Here is a 22,009-nt window from a genome sequence, read left to right as displayed (position 1 = left end):
CCCACTTTAGAGATGGGAAACCAAGGTGCAGAGAGACAAAGTGACTTGTCCAAGGTCACACGGGAAGTCTGTGGCACAGCAGAGAATTGATTCAGAGGCTACAGCTCTATCCCGTGGACCATCCTTCCTCAAAGACACGTTCACACATTCTAAGGGATAAACTTGTACATGGGAGTGAGCATCTGAGCTACCACTGGCAGACTTCTAGACAAGGAGTTGCACAGAACCGATGGGGGAAAACGCTAATATATATCCCAGGTCAGACACACAGGATGATCTGAAATTGATTTTATCATACAGGCTGGAAGGGGGAAAAAAAGTCAGATCACTTGGTTTAACTTGTATTGTATTTTAACTTTTTTTTTTGTTTGGTTTTATTGTTGTCAAAAAGAATAGTGTTTATAAAAAAATACCATCCATTTGGGGTACTGTTATAAAACCTGCTGGAAGGGGGCGGGGGTCTAAGGAGTAAGTAAACTAAGTAAAATGTGTCAGGGTGAGGTTTTCAAGATCACTCAGACTTGGCCTCACTGCTCCCACTCAAGTCAATGGCAAATCCACTGACTTCAATAAGAAGAGAGTTAAATTGAGAGCTTTTGAAAATCTCATCCACTGCTTTTACAGTGATAGTCACTCTAAAAAAAATTACCAATAAAAACCAAACAAACATAAAAGTTAAAATCAAAGGCCTTGATACTGCAAACATTTTACATATGTGCTTAACTCTCTCTCGCACTGGTACAAATCAGAAATAAACCCATTGAAGTCTATGAGATTATGTTAGTGTGAGAAGAGAATCAGCCTAACGGCTTGTCTACACTTACTGGAGGATCTACGTGCATCGGTGGTCGATTTAGCGGGTCTAGTGAAGACCCGCTAAATCGACTGCCAAACACTCTCCCATTGACTCCTGTACTCGATCTGATCGAGAAAAGTAAGGGGAGTTCACAGGAGAAGCTTGCGCAGTGTGGACCCTGCGGTAAGTAGATCTAACCTACGTCAACTTGAGTTACACTATTCACATAACTCAAATTGTGTAGCTTAGATTGACTTTTGCCTTTAGTGCAGACAAAGCCAGAGTGTCTTCAATGGGATTACTCACATGTTTAATGACAGGTTTCAGAGTAACAGCCGTGTTAGTCTGTATTCGCAAAAAGAAAAGGAGGACTTGTGGCACCTTAGAGACTAACCAATTTATTTGAGCATGAGCTTTCGTGAGCTACAGCTCACTTCATCGGATGCATACCGTGGAAACTGCAGCAGACATTATATACACACAGAGATCATGAAACAATACCTCCTCCCACCCCACTGTCCTGCTGGTAATAGCTTATCTAAAGTGATCATCAAGTTGGGCCATTTCCAGCAAAAATCCAGGTTTTCTCACCCTCCACCCCCCACACACACAAACTCACTCTCCTGCTGGTAATAGCCCATCCAAAGTGACAACTCTCTTCACAATGTGCATGATAATCAAGGTGGGCCATTTCCTGCACAAATCCAGGTTCTCTCACCCCCTCACCCCCCTCCAAAAACCACACACACAAACTCACTATCCTGCTTGGTAATAGTGTGGTTTTTGGAGGGGGGTGAGGGGGTGAGAGAACCTGGATTTGTGCAGGAAATGGCCCACCTTGATTATCATGCACATTGTGAAGAGAGTTGTCACTTTAGATGGGCTATTACCAGCAGGAGAGTGAGTTTGTGTGTGGGGGGGGTGGAGGGTGAGAAAACCTGGATTTTTGCTGGAAATGGCCCAACTTGATGATCACTTTAGATAAGCTATTACCAGCAGGACAGTGGGGTGGGAGGAGGTATTGTTTCATGATCTCTGTGTGTATATAATGTCTGCTGCAGTTTCCACGGTATGCATCCGATGAAGTGAGCTGTAGCTCACGAAAGCTCATGCTCAAATAAATTGGTTAGTCTCTAAGGTGCCACAAGTACTCCTTTTCTTTTCACATGTTTAAGTATTTGCACAATAGGGGCCCTAGTTTGCTCCGAAGGAGGAAGTGTCTTTTTTCTACAGTAATCTGAGTGATACTTGAAACACCTAATAATAAAACAGCAGCAGTGGTCCGGGCAGAGCAAAGTGGATTAAAATCAAAAGTGTTCTGCATATCAGTAATTTAGGAAAATTCCTGAATGGCATCTGTGCAGTCAGGGAATCTAAAACATCCACAAACACAGGCTTCTAGTAAAAGCATGCAAACACAAGCTTAGTCATATCAAGATCTTGTGAGTCTATACTTCCACTGAGATGTATTGTACCAAACTAAGGACCAGATTCTGAGGTCAATTACACTGCTGTGTATCTGGTGACACTTCACTAAAGTCAGCAGAGTTATTCCAGATTGACACAAGTGTAACTGAGATCAGAGTTGGCAACTGACAAAGACAAAAGGAAGCTGTATTTGAACGTTATTATTGTACAGTATTCAGCCAGATTCAACTACAGTATGTGACATGGTGAGATTGAATAGTATCAACCACTGTACTGAGCATAACCACTTACATACCATTACAGAAGGAGTCTAATTTAATTAATATCAAAGAATGTATTAGTTTAATATTGATTTCAGGAGAAAAAAAGGATGTGACATTCTCTCACCCTGACAAGTGAATTCAAATAATTGCTATATCACACCTTTGCAGTTTAAACTGAAACAGGATAAAGCTCATTAACCTATGTAACTAACTCTGATTATTAAAAAGAAAGAATGTAAAAAGAATCTCATTTATTTTTCATTGTTAATGGTATTTGATTGTTTGCATTGTGTGCCTTCCTCTCAGCCTGGACTAGGATAAGAAAAAGCCACCTTCACTTTTGTTAATTTCTACTGAGTTTCACTTTAAGGTTCTAATGCTCTAGCATAATGTTGAAATGTTTGTACTGCAAATATTTCAGGGAAATATTTGTGTGTGTAAAAACAATGTTCTCCACTGATATTAAAAGTCATGGAAGCATTTCAGTTGGTGTTAGGATCTGGTAAATACTTGATTTTACAAAACAATTTTTGGACCAAATTTAACATGACTGTATCATCTTAAAATATTTAATCCAAATCAAAGGCTTTGATTTACAGGCTCTGTAAAATCTTTCCCTGAAGTCCAAGAGACCTCGACATATTTTCACTAACGTGCTTTCCTTTTCTTCTTAACTTGGGCCCCTTTCCAAGAAAAAGGTGTCACTGAACAGTAATGGGATTTAATTTCCAATAGCAGACACAACCCACAACACAAAATCCCTTGTATTTAGTCACTGAATGATGCTATAGTTAGTACTTCTTGGGGAACAGACTTGAGCCAATTTGCTCCTGATGAAAAGAAAATATCTCGTCCTGAGGTACCTCTGTTGCCACATCAAGCATTTGCAGACTCCTGTGCTCTATTTTAACCTTCCATCTTATATAGACACATTTTAGTGGCTGTTTGGGAAAATTGAGTGTGTCCAGACACACCAAGGGAATTTTATTTTTGTTTTTAATGACCCTATGTATCACGTCTTATAGTAAGTGCACAAATCTCTGATATTTCACATCAACGAGATCGCCTGTACCTCGCCTATACCTCATATGTTGTGGAGATACAGTTTAGACATCACAGCTATGGGTACAAACATAGACAAATTGGAACTCAGTCTAAATGCACCACAGTCTTCTCTCCACCCACTGAGTACACACAGGAGAGACTTAAATGCTGCCCAAAAGTTTAGATGCTATGTCAATGTACACACCGTCTGCATGGCACTGCACCAGATACCATGGTTGATGAGGGCTAGTGAAACAAGAGAGAAGCATTTATAGACGAAAAGCTTTAATTCGCCCTCTCTTTAACAGAGCTGGAAAAATTAAAAAAATTTCTAGGGCAAGCAAGCAAATAAATAAATACATGAAATGGGAGACAGGATTAAATGATGTTGAACAATTGCATGATTGAATGAAAATCTTTGCACTTACCAAGGGTCTCTCTGAATTCCATCTAGCAAGCTACCTATTCATACTAAATCTGTAGTTCACACTAGCTTTCATTTTTAGGGCTTACTGAGGAGGGGAAGATGGCTGCTGTCCACGGGCACTGCATGGCCATTCTGTCTGAAGCCACATTAACATGGAAGCTTTTCACTTTCATGTCGTGGAATCCACTTCTTGGGGATATTCTGGGCTGGGGAGGAGGATCAGCCAGAGAGACAACTCTGGCAGCATGGCTTCATTGAAGCTTGTAGCATGAGGGTCCAAAGACCAACTGGCCTAGTGATCAGGTCCTATAATTTCAACTGGCCTAGTCATCCCAGATGCAGTCCCAGCTGTGACCTCATTACTTCTGTGTGCTCCAGCTGTTCCTCCCCAGAGGTTCTGTCCCTATTGAGGTGGGGGAGGGAGAGGGACATGGTAGGGGAACCCAGGCTGCATCTTTCTCTGGGCTACTACTGTCCTTTTAAACTATTCTTCCACTGGGAAAGTGCCCTGTCCCCGCTATGGGGTAGGGCCTCCCTACCCTGGGTCAGTTTGGGGCCTGTAGACCCCATCACACAGCTGCAATACCAGTGAGCTAGGAAAGAGCCATGGCGGCAGAGAACCACTGTAGAGGCACAAAAGAACCCATGGCGCAGCACTCCCACCCCATCGTGTGCACACAGGTGTGTGTGTGTAGGCGCAACCATACACATCCCTTCCCCTCCCCATAGGAACAATGCCAGGGACACACTAAGAGATGAACTCTCCTCTGGGTTACTTCCATGTAGGGGACCACCTGCCCTATATTACAAGCAGAGCTGGTCAGAAAAATTTGACCCAAACCAGAAACAATGCATTATTTCTGTCCCGTTTCCCAGCTGGCTCCTTCAGAGCGTTACTTTGATTCTTCAGACCACCCCGGGAAGCAGAGAAAAAGTGGGGAAGCTGGGGTGGGAGAACCACGGGACACTTTCCCTGTAAACAGAGACCTCCTGCTAGGAAAGGACTCTGTTCCATTGTAGCCTCCCTTGTTCTCCATGAAGCCTGACAGCTCCAGAGTTAATCCCTGGCAAATTGGAGGGGGGGGGGGGTGACACTGTACTAAAATAAATATTTATGTAGCTGGGGCCTTCCTTCCCTTCCCCTCCCCATCCCGCTTTTTCCCCTTTCTTAAAATGTCATAGATCAGCTGTTTTCATAATTGTTCAGGAAATAAACTCCCTGCTAGCTGGCAGCTTAACACTCTAAGCTGTATCTTGCTGTGACTGCACCGTTCTCCTCTCCTTATTGCCCCCCACCCCCCCCCAAACACACACACACACTCCCACAGTGGTCTGTAACCTGAGAGGATGGACTTGACTGGAAAGAAACTCACAAAAGGCTGAATCTCAAAAGGGTCAGTGAGTGGCACAGCGTGACATGACACTCACGAGCCCTTCGGGCACTTCTGATTTAGGAACCGGTGTTCCCTGGCTCTATACTCCTCATCTGATCGCAGTCCTCAAAGAAAATTCTCTTTGAAAGTAGAGAGCCTAACAACAGTCCCCTCAGCAGCATACACAGCCTCCTCTCTTTACTGAGTCAGGAAATGCGGGTGTTTTTCAAGCGTGTATCTTTTCCTCTGTTCTTCTGATAAAGGCTGGTTCTGTGGAGATGTAGCTAAAACGATTGTTATCCACAGGAGCATTCTCTGGGCAAGAGGAAGTCTCACACACACAAATCTGAATACCCTGCACTATGCTGGAGATCAGACTAGATCAGAGGTGGGCCACATCCGGCCCGCGGGACCCTCCAGCTCGGCCCCTGAGCTCCTGGCCCCAGGGGGCTAGCCCCCGGCCCCTCCCCAGCTGTTCTCCCTCCCCCGCAGCCTCAGCTCGCTCCACCGCCGGCGCCATGCTCTGGGCGGGGGGGCTGCGAGCTCCTGGGGCAGCGCAGCTGCAGAGCCCGGCCTGACCTGGTCTCTGTGCCGCGCAGCTGGCTCCAGCCGGGCGGGGCGGCTGTGGTGCTGCCAGCCCCCGGTGCTCCAGACAGCGCGGTAAGGGGGCAGGGAGAAGGGGGGATGGATAGAGGGCAGGGGAGTTCGGGTTGGCGGTCAGGTGGCGGGGCGGTCAGAGGGCAGGGAACAGGGGGGTTGAATGGGGGGGTGCGGTCCCGGCAGGGGCAGTCAGGAAGAAGAGGGGGGGTTGGATGGGGCGGTGGGGGGACAGGCAGGGGTTCCGAGGGCAGCCAGGGGACAGGGAGAAGGGGTGGTTGGATGGGGCTGGTGTCCCGGGGGGGCCATCAGGGGGCAGGAAGCAGTGGGGTGGGGGCCAGATATGGGGCAGGGGCTGGGCCATGCCTGGCTGTTTGGGGAGGCACAGCCTCCCCTAACCGGCCCTCCATACACTTTCCGAAACCCGATGTGACCCTCAGGCCAAAAAGTTTGCCTGCCCCTGGACTAGATGATGATAATGATCCCTTCTGGCCTAAATATCTACAGATCTAACAAAACAGTATAAATATACCACTGGGGACAGTCCTGTCCTGGCAGGAAGCTGCATCAGATGTTCCAGCGGGTCTCTCCTAGCTCTGGATTCTGGCCCTATGATGGGGTACACAAACGCTGGAGAAGAAGGGGTTAAGGAGCTGCTTTGGGCCCAGGCGGTCCCACCCTGCAAAGTCTGCACAAGGTGGAGGTGAAGCTTAAAAAGGGAAGCAGAGCAGCTAGTGGCAGGCAGGCAGGGGAGGTAGCTGACTTGTGCGCTCAACTCCTGGCAAGGAGCGCCCCAGGAGCTTTTGCTGCCTGCGGCTTGGAGATAGTGACCTGTCCAAGCCTCCAAAGGAGGGACTGGTGCCTTCCGAAAGTCAGAAACTTTGATTTTTGTATTCAGTTCTTTATTTTACCCTGGAGGAAAAGGAAGCACTGGTATCAAGTGATCCAAGAAGGCACCTGCATAGCCCCAAAAAGCTCCACCCTGACCCCCACCCCACCAAGCCCCACTCTCCCACCTCACCCCGGCTGAGATCCTCCCACAAGCTCCCCCTGCCAAGCCCTATCCCCCCACACTCAAACCCCCACCACCTTCACCTGGACCCCCTGCAGAGTCCCATTGTCCCTACACCAAGAACCCCACGAGCCCCTGTGCATCCAGATCCCCTGCACACTCCCAGACACCCCCACTGAGCTGCCCTCACCCAGATTGCCCCACACAGAGCCATGTCACCCCACACCTGGATCCCTCCACACTAAGCCCCTCCACACTTAGATCCTGCAGGGCTGAGCCTGCCTGTCCACACCTGGTGCACCTGGTGTGGTGGGGCAGTGTCCTGGGGTGTTTCTGGGGCCGGCCTGGCCCTTGTGCTGTGTCAGGGTCAAGTGCAGCTTCACCCCCGAGTCTCTATCCCAGGAGCGAGGGGAGCTGCAGGGGGATCTTCCACCTCCATGCAGCCAGTGGCCTGTGCTCCCCACTGCCATGCTGGAGCCTCCACATTTATTTACTGACAAAATTTGCAGAATTTTAAAATATTGTGCGCAGAATTTTTAATTTTTTGGTGCAGAGTAAAGTAAGCACACGCAATAACCCTGTGGTATTGCAATGGTACTCAGCACACTGACTCCTCTTTCCATAACATTTCACCATACGGATCTGCACTTGATGGACTGTGGGAAAAGGTTAGTCTGGAGGAGAGATCTGAACCCAGAGATGAAGATAAACCCTTCCATAAAACCACCAGTCTGAGGGTTTCATGCATGCACTCAGAGCCTGGCTGCACACCGCCCACACTTTCAGAGTGGTTTTTAGAAAGTACTGATAGCAGTAGATGGCTGCCTGGGGAAGTGATGATCCTGATGCAGCTCAGATTGCTTTTCAAGTCTATAATCTTGTTTACGTACTGCCTTTAAACAAACAAATCAAAATTCAACCCCATTTCTAAGTTAAAAAATAGGTGGATTTCCCTAAGCAAGCCGCCAACTTGAGCAAATTAGAAATCTCTCCCCTTGCCTTTTCAGTCCTGAATCTAATTAATTGTAAACATTAAGAAAATCCTTATTCGCTTCTGTATTTTTTTAAAAAGATCGTTCTATTGTCCCTTAAAACTATGGGTTGGCAATCACAAAACTCTGTGAGCAGGAGACCTAAACAGTACAGCAAAGACACATATCCTGTTCAGTGTCTGCACGCCCACCAGATCTCAACCTGTGTGTAAAGGGCAGGTGCAAACCCGAGGAAAGTATTCTAGGGCCACTGCTCTTCCAGCAAAACTGTTATTACTGGACTTCACCTGCCCCTCTGTAGCACTGTCAGAGAAAAGGTCAGTTGCTGAAAAATGTGGTTCAGAGCTGTGGCTTATGACATTTAAGGGCTTCTCTACACACACATTTATTTCTTGGGAAGCTGAGGCGTGAATTTATCTCATACAGGACTAGATCAAAGCGTAGTAAGAACTTGTTAGTGCCCAGCAGGAGGGTCCATATGGACAGCTAGTCCACAGCTGCCTAGTTCAGGGTAGATTCACATCCCAGCCTGCCAACAAACTCATTGTGTGGAGAAATCCATAGCTAGTACCATGGCCGCAAATTTAAGGGAGGTACAGTGGATTACAAATCAATCATTCTCCCTTTCCTCCCCAAAACCAAATGGAAACATATCGGACTTAACAGAGTATTATCAATTGGACCCTCCATAAAGCTGTTCTCCTTAGCCTAAAATGATAAACCCATTCTGCTCTGTTTTGATGATCAATGAATTTGAAATGTGTCTCAAAAGAGAGGACTAGAGGAAGTCCTGAAGTCTGAAAGTTAAACACAATGAAAAAGCCGGAGGGGATCAGAATATTACAGGTTTGCAAAAAGGATTTAAATGGAGATGTAGGCCCAGATCCTCAGCTGGTATTAATCAGTGGCAGAACTCCCCTGATTTGATGGAGCTGCGCTGGATGAGCCCTGCTGAGGAGCTGGCTCAAATAGTGCAGGGTTTTTAAAACAGGAACGACTAATGGATAAAATCTGAAAACGTCAATAAACCATTTTAAACATCAGCCCCTGCTCCAGCAATTGGTTGCATGTGAGCCGACTGTGGGACTGGCATAGAGCCCCGCTGACTGCAACAGAGCTCCATGTGGGCAGAGCAGCCTATCCGCACGCAACACATGGCAGAATCTCAGCCTTAAACAACAAACAAACTCTCTTATCAATTCTTTTACTATGAATCAACTTCTCAGTCCAAGTCCTTACAACGTTTAAAGCCTCTGAAAGGTTTTACTATGCTTTTGAAACAGGATCGGTATGCAAAGCAGAATACTCTCTTCTGTTATTCCATTACATGGTACCAATTAGAATTCAGGTCACTGAGACACAATCCTTTCCTTCAGAAAGGAAGGAGCTGCCGTCTGAAAGCTATTTTTGCAGGTCCCTCAATAAGTAGCCAAAGGCATCACATGACCCTACATGCACAATAACTTTGTCTTCCAACTATAAAGGACTTGAGACCTAAAAATATCTCCACTAAGTCTGGAATAAGTGAATTTTTTTCTTCTTTTCAGATCAGCAATTCCACAGTCTGCTTCACTAAATAATGGTCATTTCCTCCCAGCATCCTTTGCTTTGCCTTCAAGCTCAGAACGGACAGGAAATCCATTCTACTCTCATCAGAGAAAACAGGAGATGAATTTTCCACAATAGTTTCTTAACAAGGAAGAAAATTCTACTTTATCAACCAACAGGTATTTCTAAAACTGCAGCTCACCAGAAGGCGAATATAACATCACACTTCATTAGATCATAAGAAAATTAGCGCTTGAACTCTCCCAATACCTAGCAGGTCTTTCTAATATAGAATAACACTATAATTAATATTAGCAATATAAGGCTTAGAAAGAATGCAAACCATGAAACCGATACACACGTATTGAAAAGAGAGTATAAATGATGTCAGTGGAAGGAGAAGGTACGCATTAAAGGATGCTATTTAGGTTGATTTAGGCCCATATGTTATTTCAAAAACACACAAACACACACAGAAGATATGACCAAATCTAACTTCAATAGACATTTTATGGTGGGTTTTTTTATAACTTTACATTTCAATGAAAACGGTTTTTTTCAGTGGCTTACAAATTCCTCTGTCATGTTTGGAACACTCTGCTAGTCTCTAAGGTGCCACAAGGATTCCTCGTTGTTTCTGCTAGTGCACGAGGACCAGGAAGTGAAAGTGAGTTTAAAAAGAAGTGAAACTAACTAATCTATTTTCATTATTCAGGCTCAGTGAAATGCAAAAAAGTAAACAAACAATCAATGGGAACAGCAAATCAGTTTTTAAAATAAATACTTTTAGTTTATCAAATAATTCAGGGTTTTATTATTAAAACAAATAAAGAAATATATTTATTTTTAAATATTAATCTGACATTGACCCTTTAGGCTAAGAAAAGAGCCTTTAATAAGACATTTCAATTGAGTCTTCTTTTGTAATTTCTAAGAGTCCTTTTCATTCAAAACTCCCACTGAAAGCATTGGGCATTTTGCTTCAGTAAGGTGTGAAGGAATGCAGAAAATGCTTCCAAGGCTATATAGACACGCAACTTCAGCAGTGTTTAACAAATTATAAAAGGGCAGATTCTAATTTTAAAGGATCTACTCCTGAGTTACATCAGCAGGAGATCAGAATATGGCTCCAGCAACCAATCACCACCATAATTCTAGCCATTAGGATAATTTCATGTAATTTCCATTTATGTATGAAAATACCATCTCAAACGGTCTGAAAATAATGCTCCAGCTTCTCTCACCCTGCACAAAAACAACAACAGGACTGTGACACTTAATAATAAGTAACAGAGAGAAAATGGCTGGTGTTCACTGTGTATTAAATCCTGCTGCAGCTGCAAACCTGTTCAAGTTCTTCACCCCAGCTTCCTCTTCCCCACATAAAAGCCATGATTGAAAGAAAACATGGATAGCCACCTGGGATGCAGTTCATTGGCAGATCTACTTTTCTGCTGCAGCCTGCAAGTGAGGAGCTGAAACCGACTCAAGAAAAGTCCCCACACAAGATGTATTAGTGGCTATTCAAGCTACCTTTGCATTGTTCAAAACAGGGAGTTACCAGGCTTTGCTGCAAACATACTCCGCCTATGCCCTCACTCACCAGATCCAACCGTTTGGGCGGTGTGCAAGGCAACAGCTCATTTGTTGCTCCAGTCACACCTTTCTGTGCTCTCCCAGGCATGAGCTTTCTGAATCATGTACTGTAACTGAGCTGTCGTTTTTTTTTTCTTCCCTCTCACTCATGGGACTTGTTTAATAACCAGTTCGGTTAACACCCAATAAGTTAAGTGCATTTCACCACGGAAACAATAAGTAGAGAGGGGAAGAGACTGGGATTGTCAATGGGGCCTAAGGGATTTAGGAGCCCATGTCACAGTGGTGCTGAATGGTAGGTGGGTGCCTAACTCCTTTGGGCTCTGTTGACAATCCTAGCCTTATTCTCCCTGGCCTTAGTGTCTTCTCCATGGCTATTCCCACGTAGAGACCAGGAAACTCTCCAAGCCTGCTTTGGAGTTTTCTATGCCTCCTGTAAGAGGGAGTCTGATGGGGGGAGGGGTTGGGGAAGGCTTCCCTGTAGAAGTGCAGGGGATTGGACTACCCAAACCAGCAGTTTGGGATGGCCCATTCTTCACACTGCACATCCCTTTCCTTTGTGCAATACCAGTCTACCAATTAGTGATGGGAAGCTCTCAACGTTGAGAGGTTCAAACCTGACACACATCCGAACTTTCAAAGTATAGGGTCCCCATCTGTGACACAGAGACCCCTTACCAAAGAATGTCCTGTTCTTTGCAAACAGCTTTCACCTCAGCCCTGACATATTCACTACACCAAACATAGGTCATGCAGGATATTTATTTGTAAAGAGTAACACGTAAGGGATCTCCAGAAAGCTTGTAACTTGCCAAGACCTATGTTCCTGTGCAGCCAGCCAGCTCTGCAATGGACTGAACTTTGGAAAGGAATGGGAGGGGGACCTGCTTTAATCAACAGGCAAGCGTAGATGCAGGGTTTGTTTCATATTATAAACATTTGTTTCCACCACTCTCTCTTGTTTCTAGTTAAATCTTTATTGTTTCTTAAATAAATCTCCTTTTGTTTTATTGTGAGAGCTCACAAGTGCTATGTTATACAGAAACAGTGGTTTATGGTAAAACTGGTAAACTGAGGTACACTACTCCCTTCGGGCAGAGGATCTGGGATTTCTCTGAGTGGCCAGTGTCAGGGGCTAGATGTCACAGGGGAAAGAATCAAAGGCACTCAGGAACTGGGATGTACCTATTGTTTACCCGCCTGGCAAAGGCAAGGCTGGCATAGCCCAGAGGAGAGTGCCTAAGCAGCTGATAGAGTCCGCTCCCTAACACCGAGCTACCACAAGAAAGACACCCTCTCGCCATAGGCAGGGGATAACAAGATGACTCCCAGTCCTGGGTATCCTGAGAAGTGTCACACCCTCCCTCCTACAATCCTATGGGATCTTCCTCTTCCTGCAAAATCCTCCCCAAAACAGGCATGCATGGCAAATGCCAGGAGCCGGCCATCCTACTGCTCCTCTGGACCAGCTTAGCATGCCTGTATGGGGCTTCCTTGTTACTTGTGCACTCCCTATTTCAGAAGTCTTGTGTGGGCTGTGATTGTGGTACAGTGCACTTTCATGCACAAGCAGTGAGGCGGATGCCAGAGACACACCTGTAAGATTGAGCCTGGGTCTTGGTACTTTCAAGGATGAGTCAAGACACTAATCCTAAAGCATAACTTTTCCTGAGTTGTGGATTTGAGCTGGCACCAGCTGCCGGTGATCCTGATTAACAAGGTGGCTCACCAGTAGGTGTGGAGGAGCACTGGGGTCTCTTCCCAGGTAACTGATGTGGCACCTGAGAAACGAATCTAAAAATAAGCAAGCAGAGGCATAGTCGCAGTGAAACCAGTAAAAGGGTGGCTGGGTCCTTCCACCCAGCAATAAGAAATAGATGCACCTATTCATATGATCATATCTATCTATACTGTTTAGTTATGGCTAGCTAGGATCAGATTCTGTCCCCTCTTACACCCATGCACCCCTAATTAAATCACTACGATCATTGGGTATGCAAGAGGCCAGGAAATCATAGAATCATAGAATCATACAATATCAGGGTTGGAAGGGACCTCAGGAGGTCATCTAGTCCAACCCCCTGCTCAAAAGCAGGACCCATACCCAATTAAATCATCCCAGCCAGGGCTTTGTCAAGCCTGACCTTAAAAACTTCTAAGGAAGGAGATTCCACCACCTCCCTAGGCAACGCATTCCAGTGTTTCACCACCCTCCTAGTGAAAAAGTTTTTCCTAATATCCAACCTAAACCTCCCCCACTGCAACTTGAGACCATTACTCCTTGTCCTGTCCTCTTCCACCACTGAGAATAGTCTAGAACCATCCTCTCTGGAACCACCTCTCAGGTAGTTGAAAGCAGCTATCAAATCCCCCCTCATTCTTCTCTTCTGCAGACTAAACAATCCCAGTTCCCTCAGCCTCTCCTCATAACTCATGTGTTCCAGACCCCTAATCATTTTTGTTGCCCTTCGCTGGACTCTCTCCAATTTATCCACATCCTTCTTGAAGTGTGGGGCCCAAAACTGGACACAGTACTCCAGATGAGGCCTCACCAATGTCGAATAGAGGGGGACGATCACGTCCCTCGATCTGCTCGCTATGCCCCTACTTATACATCACAAAATGCCATTGGCCTTCTTGGCAACAAGGGCACACTGCTGGCTCATATCCAGCTTCTCGTCCACTGTCACCCCTAGGTCCTTTTCCGCAGAACTGCTGCCTAGCCATTCGATCCCTAGTCTGTAGCTGTGCATTGGGTTCTTCCGTCCTAAGTGCAGGACCCTGCACTTATCCTTATTGAACCTCATCAGATTTCTTTTCGCCCAATCCTCCAATTTGTCTAGGTCCCTCTGTATCCTATCCCTGCCCTCCAGCGTATCTACCACTCCTCCCAGTTTAGTATCATCCGCAAATTTGCTGAGAGTGCAATCCACACCATCCTCCAGATCATTTATGAAGATATTGAACAAAACCGGCCCCAGGACCAACCCCTGGGGCACTCCACTTGACACCGGCTGCCAACTAGACATGGAGCCATTGATCACTACCCGTTGAGCCCGACAATCTAGACAACTTTCTACCCACCTTACAGTGCATTCATCCAGCCCATACTTCCTTAACTTGCTGACAAGAATACTGTGGGAGACCGTGTCAAAAGCTTTGCTAAAGTCAAGATACAATACATCCACTGCTTTCCCTTCATCCACAGAACCTGTAATCTCATCATAGAAGGCGATTAGATTAGTCAGGCATGACCTTCCCTTGGTGAATCCATGCTGACTGTTCCTGATCACTTTCCTCTCATGTAAGTGCTTCAGGATTGATTCTTTGAGGACCTGCTCCATGATTTTTCCGGGGACTGAAGTGAGGCTTACTGGCCTGTAGTTCCCAGGATCCTCCTTCTTCCCTTTTTTAAAGATTGGCACTACATTAGCCTTTTTCCAGTCATCCGGGACTTCCCCCGTTCGCCACGAGTTTTCAAAGATAATGGCCAATGGCTCTGCAATCACAGCCGCCAATTCCTTTAGCACTCTCGGATGCAACTCGTCCGGCCCCATGGACTTGTGCACGTCCAGTTTTTCTAAATAGTCCCTAACCACCTCTTTCTCCACAGAGGGCTGGCCATCTATTCCCCATGTTGTGATGCCCAGCACAGCAGTCTGGGAGCTGACCTTGTTCGTGAAGACAGAGGCAAAAAAAGCATTGAGTACATTAGCTTTTTCCACATCCTCCGTCACTAGGTTGCCTCCCTCATTCATTAAGGGGCCCACACTTTCCTTGGCTTTCTTCTTGTTGCCAACATACCTGAAGAAACCCTTCTTGTTACTCTTAACATCTCTCGCTAGCTGCAGCTCCAGGTGCGATTTGGCCCTCCTAATTTCATTCCTACATGACCCAGTGCATTTAATGTTATGGAGTGACTGGTTCCTGGGGGATGAACAGATCTGGAATTTTAGTTGGGGGCCTCCCATCTCAATTTTAAGAGAGCTGCTGACAAAGAAACATCTTCCTGGCAACACTGTTTTAGTGATTCTCCTCTCTTTAGCGGGAGGATTAAAAGGGGACAAGAGAGAAAGACAGAGAAGGGATAAAATGCCACTTTGATGCAGACTCCAGACACAGAATAGCAGCGAACTGTGGAGAGGAAGACTGGAACCTAATTGATATGCGGGTGTATCCTGATATGTACACCTGATATGCGGGTGTATCCTGATATTAGGTGTATCCTAATTGATATGCGGGTGTATCCTCACCCACCTTGTTGGATCCAACCAGCTTCTGAGCCTGCCTGGCTCCCTGTGATAGTCAGCAAGGTGGGAGGGAGTCAACTTCCCAACAGCAGGGAGGAATCTGGGAATTAAAAAAGCCAATCCCCCTTTGCTGCATGTTTTCCTGTGCACAGAGCAGGGAATGTGGAAGGGGAGGAAAAGGAAGGGTGGTGAGGGCCACCTCCCATTTGGCAAGGCTTACACAAACAACCTCTAAATGTCTCTACAGGGCTCAGGTGTCACACAGGAAGGTTCAGGGCTCGTTTGAAGCCTGGGCTCAACTTTTTCTTGTGGGAATTGGTGCAAGATACAGAAAGTCTCAAACTGCAGTGTGGGGTTGGCATCCGAGTACCCATAAACCTTGAGGGTGTGAGCCCATCTCTAGTACAGGATGTGGCACATCTGAAAGACAAGCCATCTTCGTTACTGACGGCATGGGGATCTGTAAGCAAACAGCCAGAGCAATCAAATTATCCCCCATATTCATGCCCTACAGCATCTTTCAAGGCCTCCCTCTGAAAAGCACAGTGGAACATGTGTGAACAAACGGAGCTGACTTCTGTCCATCCAGGTTCTTACCCTTTCTCTGACTGGTGCTTACGCTTATTGTCTACAGCAATGGAAGTCTACATGATTCATCTAGCCTTTGGGGCCCACTGCTGCTGCAGTTGACACTGAACAATATGGTCCCTTTCTGCATACATTCACCACTGCCTTCTACAGGAGCATGACAGACCCGCCCTTTCCTTCCAAAAGCTGAGCAAAAGGAGCGGGTCTTGTAGCTGATCCTCTTTCTAGAGCCAAGTTTCCTTAGATTGACGTGATTTGTGCTGAGATCTGTGTTTCTGGAACTGGGGATCACGAGTTCCCCACCTATTACCTTTTCTTTGTGTTGCAGTAACAACAGGAGGATGTGGCTGAGGGCTTGTCTACACTTACTATCCTGCAGCTGTAGCACTTAGTGAAGACACGCTATCTAGGCCAACGGAAGAGCTTCTCCCATTGGCGTACGTACTCCGCTTCCCCGAGAGGTAGTAGTTATGTTGATAGGAGAAGCCCTCCCACTGACATAGCACTGTCTACAGTGCGGGTTAGCTCGGTGTAACTGCGTTGCTCCGGGGTATGGATTTTCCACAGCCCTGAGCAACGTAGTTGTACCGACATAAGTTTGTAGTGTAGACCAGGGCATAAAGGCAGCATGGTTTGAACACAGGCTGACAAAGACATTAACGACATGCTGTTGTAACAGGCTTGTCCACAATCCCTTCACTAGAGCTGATCAACATTTTTCATTTTAAATTTCTTTTCAGTGAAAAGCATCTTTTTTTCCCATGAAAAGTTTTCATGTTTTTTTTCTCTCTCTCTCTCTTTTAAGTTTTCCAGCTTTTCTATAAAAAAATCAAAAAGTGGAAGTTTTCCATGTCTTATCCCCATTCACACACAGTTTCTCTCATATATTCCCCCCGCCCCTTTTCCAGTGGTGAAACGGGAAAATAGGGTGTAAGGGAGACAACAGGAAAAACATGCACCAAAAAAAATGTGAAAAAATGATTTTTATTTTTTTTTTTTTAAATTCAGGACATTTTGAGAAATAACCATACAATTTTCCTGACAGCTCTACCAATGGCAGTTTTGCCACGGACTTCTGTGGCCATGGGTTCAATCCCCTTATGAACAAGAAGCAGCATCTGCACTGCCCCTGGCTTATCATCACTGGAATCAGTGCCAGAAAGCACCTGCCTGGAGAGTTTGGTGCAGTAAAAGGAAAAGTGTGAGAGAGAGAGAGAGAGAGAGAGAGAGAGAGAGAGAGAGAGAGAGAGAGTGTGTGTGTGTGTGTGTGTGTGTGTGTGTGTGTGTGTGTGTGCGCGCGAGTGTGAGTGTGAGCCAGTTCCCAGCGAACCCAATTCAGACATTCCCAGGCTGACAGAATTTAGACACATTGCATGCTTTTACATATTGCCCCAGGATTAAAGGGCTTTCAGCACAGCCAAATAACTACATTACATGCACTTTGACTGTTCTAAGCAGCGGCTAATGCAACTAGTAATTTGTGAATATATAATTTCTCCAAAACAGTAGGATTTAGTGCAGAAGGGCCAATCACTACCACTGCTATACAATGAAAATCGCATGGAAAAGCTGCAGTTCAACAAACCAGCTACAATTCGCAGCCATTCCATCACCCTCCTCTGGCAGGAACCAAACCCACAGCAAAAGGATGCTGTCAGAACAACAAAGATTAATTACAATCTGTACAGACAAAGAGATGGGGGGAGGAATACAACAGACAAGCAAACTGACTGGAGACAGGTTGCAGAGTAACAGCCATGTTAGTCTGTATCAGCAAAAAGAAAAGGAGTACTTGTGGCACCTTAGAGACTAACAAATGTATTTGGGCATAAGCCTTCATGAGCTAGAACCCACTTCATCAGATGCATGGGGTGGAAAATACTGGAGCAGGTATAAATACATGAAAAGATGGAAGTTGGCTTACCAAGTGCGAGGTCAGTCTAACGAGATAATTCAGTTAACAGTAGGATACCAAGGGAGGAAAAATAACTTTTGTAGTGGTAATGAGGGTGGCCCATTTCAAACAAAAAGAAAAGGAGTACTTGTGATGTCACAAGTCCTCCTCTTCTTTTTGCGAATACAGACTAACACGGCCGCTACTCTGAAACCATTTCAAACAGTTGACAAGAAGGTATGAGTAACAGTAGGAGGAAATTAGTATGGAGGAAATTAGGTTTAGGTTTTGTAATGACCCAACCACTCCCAGTCTTTATACTGGAGTGGCAATAGGGGTTTTTTTCTGTCTGTAAATTGAAATAAATAATTCTTATCCCCATTTCACAGATGGGTAAACTGAGGCACAAGGTGATTATGTGACTTGCTTGAGATCAAACAGCATGTCAGTGGCAGAGTCAGGAATTTATTGGTATTATTATTTTTTACAGTATTCAAATGCAGGCGAGCACAATCTACAAGCAGATAACTACTGTCCCTTCCCCAAACTAATGTTAGACGTGATACGATGAGGTAACAAATAGAAGCGAGAACATGGATGAAGAACAATAATGGTACTGCAAGAAAAACACAGTAATGAGGAGTCCTGACCTGCAGTCTTTGCCTCTAACCACTAAAGAAAACTCCTTCCCAAATCTGTAAATAGAACTCAGGAGCCCTGACTCTTAATTCCCTGCTCTAGCCACTAGAAAATATTCCATAACACCAGCACGCAGTAATCATCAGCAGTCCTGCTTCCCATCCCCCTACCTCCCAGAATAGAGCCTAGACTCACACATACCCCCACTCCGACTACTAGAGGACAGTACTCTCCCTTCTAGAGCTGAAAACGGAATCCAAGATCCCTGACTCCCATTCCCACGTTCTAGCCACTAAAGAATATTTCTTAATTCTAGCCCAGGTGCTACAGCAGGTGATTCACATAAATGCAATCTACCCATCCACTTCAGCCTTAATCATCAACTACTCTGCGTATTCTGCTGTCACTAGTAATAAAATGGCTAGGTGTGACCCAGTGAGTCAGTCTCTTACAAAGCCTTTTTCTACTGGACAGTGACCTAGAAAAGGGGTCCCTTTATTCTTTGCACCTGAAATCATATAGTTATTGGAGGAAGGCACAACCACATTATTCATAGTTTTGGGTACTTACATCCAGGAGTATTTGTGCTGTCATGTGCTCCATTCTTTCTTATAGGGCCTGATTTGGAGACGTGCCAAGGACCCTCAAACTACAGACAGGAGCTTAGGGCACTCAACACCATGCAGAAAGAAGCACTCTGCACCACACATGAACAGGCCCATAATAAGCAAAGGGAATCATGATGCCCTTGTAAAAGCGGGTTTTAAATACAAGCCTCTCTCGTGCCTGCTTTTTAATTAGGACAGTTTATAGCCAGGTATTTGTTTCAATAACCAGCAGCTTTGGCTGTAGAAATACCATGTGTATTCTAATTACAGCAGCTAGTTTATTTAACAGAGTTTGACGTTGTTTGACATTTAGCGGAGTCACTCTTCAGAGCAGCTTGTTCCCTTACAAAGCTTCGGCACTGGTAAATCAAAGAACAAATCAGCAGGAGCTAAAAAAGGAGGAGGGGGCGAACTGACATTAAAAGCAGAACGGATATAGCAGCTCCTTGTTTAACAAACTACGGCAGAAGCATCTTCGAGTCTGGCAGCATCTCCATATGGGACACCAAGTCAGAACGAGTTTGTTTTCCTGATCTTATTTTTTTCGCTCTTAGGGAAATACAGCAATACCCTACCCTAGAGTTCTTGAAGGGTGGAAAGGTTAATGCTGTCGTATGATGGATGGGGTGGTCTCTACTCCTCTGTAAGGGTCACCCGTCAATACCTCACCACCACCACCACGGAATGGAGGCAAATTTTGGGAATCAGTGAAGTGCCTATCTAGAATTCTCTGAGGGCAAAGCACAATAAATTGGTCAATGCCTGTTGAATTACAGGATGAACAATTCACCAGCAGAGACAGATGTTAACATCTGTGCCAACTCAGTGCATGAACAATAATAATTCTCCCGTACAGAGCATTTTTCATCTGCAGATCCCACAGCACAGTAGGAGGGGAAGGTAAGCATGATTGACCACATTTTACCGCTGGGGGACTGGAAGCCTGGAGATATAATGTGACATTCCCAGCAAGTCAGTGGCACAGCTGGGGACAGAACCCCGATCCCTGACTCCGCAGCGCTGTGCTCTAACCAGAAAGCAACACCGCCTCCATCTGGCTGCAAAAGGTCTGTAGGAAAGAGATCTGTTTCGCGAGGAAAGCCGATGCTTCCTTGAACACACTGCAGCTTTTCAGAAGGTCTGTGGAGGGTGCTGTCAGGCTGTGACTCTGGCGGCGTTCACGGCACATGCATTTGCACTGTGCTATTTCAAGGCCCTGCAAACCAACTGCAGCAGCTGCTCTGCCTCAAATTGCATCAGTGCCTGCAATGTGTTCCTAGATGGGCCTTACCCTCCCACTACGACCCTGATTTAACTTCACTTTATCACCCCTCAGGGAAGACATGGGATCCCATTTTTATAGCTAAAGGCAGAGTTAACCTTTTAATGGCCTAACCGCCCCTTTTGTGAAATTCAATGCAGCCAGCCAAACTTCAGACCGACAGCCAAAGCCATCTAGTCAAACAATAGAAAGCTGGTCTTGAATGTGCACTTCAACAGTGAACTGTGGCCTGGACCTTGTCTTCTGGGTGCCATCCTGATCGTTCCCCTGTGACCTTGGTTGGAAGTGGTTGTATGAAAGTACGTGAAATTACGCTAAGGAGAGGTTTCAGAGTAGCAGCCATGTCAGTCTGTATCCACAAAAAGAAACAGGAGGACTTGTGGTACCTCAGAGACTAACAAATCTATTTGAGCACAAGCTTTCATGAGCTACAGCTCACTTCATGCCCCTTACTCTTTCACTGAGCTGTAAAAGTGATAGTGTGTCAGGGCAAAGGGATATTTACTGGCCAGTATCTCAAATTCTCATGCACGTAACCTTTTGTCCATTTCCTTCATCTCTTAGTGGGGAGTGGAAACCATTATTATTTCTTCTTTGTTAAGGAGCAAGGGTGCACTAAGGACTACATGAGACAAAGAAAGATAAGGTCCGTTAGCCCAGAGAGTTTACGAACTATGGGCTAGATTCTGTTCTTGAGACTCAGGCGGAATAGTTCTCAACTTCACTAAGAGTCCCGCTAGGGTGACCACCTTTTCAAAATGCAAAAATGGGACAGCTGCAGGAGTCCCGCCCCCTGCTCCTCCTCTTCCCCCTGAGGCCCTGCCCCCTAGCCAGGCCGGAGCTGGGCTGCGGCGAGAGCTGCCCAGGGAGCCTGGGCCACTATGGGGAGTCCCAGACCCACCACCTGCCCTGGGCAGGGGGCCAGAGTGCACAAGAGCATCCCTTGGCCCGTGTCCCTGCATGTTGTATACGCTTTACCACACTGGATTCACCCTGATCCTAGTGCTGTAAACCATCCTCACCCTATGGCTTTCCTTGGTTCAGGCTCTCTCGCATCACATAGAATCGGTGTTCCCCACATTCACACCACCATAGCCACTGACTAGTCCTTCAGAATGAAAGAACATGGGATTTAGACTTCTTGTATTTTATTCCTTAAGGGCCAGAAAAGGTACTGGTTAAAAATGGTGCCTTCTTACCAAAGAACTCAGCTCCCTGTGCCTATTCCGGATAGCATCGGTTTGCTTTACCAGCTAATATAAGCTTTTTCTTCTTTCTTCATCCGCAGTCACTGCCTATTCCACTATGGGAGAGGGAGGTGGATCCTATCCTGGCTTCTGTATCATCACCAGAATTGTCAACTAAGTTCCCCTTTATTACCTTTGATGATCAGAGTTGGCCAGTGCACAGCTGGACTTTCAGATCTACTTAGTCTGCTTGGAACATCTCTAAATATAGGACTTCAGTGACACTGTCCGGTGGGCCTTACTATTAGAAAATGCTTGGTAATGTCTAGTATAATTTTTTTCTTAAATCATTACAAACTTGTTATGTTCATTCTCTTTTCCCTCCATAAAATATTCCCTTATCTAGTATTTACAGATAGTCAACGCATCCCCTTCCCTGTAGCAGCTTGTGATGGGAAAGAGGCCATCTGTAATGAATATAAAGA

The 22,009-nt window shown here is 45.7% G+C and overlaps 1 protein-coding gene across 3 annotated transcripts in view; it reads right to left on the bottom strand.

Moving 5' to 3' along the window:
- SH3PXD2A (SH3 and PX domains 2A) overlaps positions 1-22,009 on the bottom strand; it is a 388,224-nt gene that overhangs the window by 253,687 nt on the left and 112,528 nt on the right. The window lies entirely within an intron of this gene.

Source organism: Caretta caretta, chromosome 7 (genome assembly GCF_965140235.1).
Source record: "Caretta caretta isolate rCarCar2 chromosome 7, rCarCar1.hap1, whole genome shotgun sequence".
NCBI lineage: Eukaryota > Metazoa > Chordata > Testudines > Cheloniidae > Caretta > Caretta caretta.
This window is presented reverse-complemented; position numbering and strand designations above follow the sequence as displayed.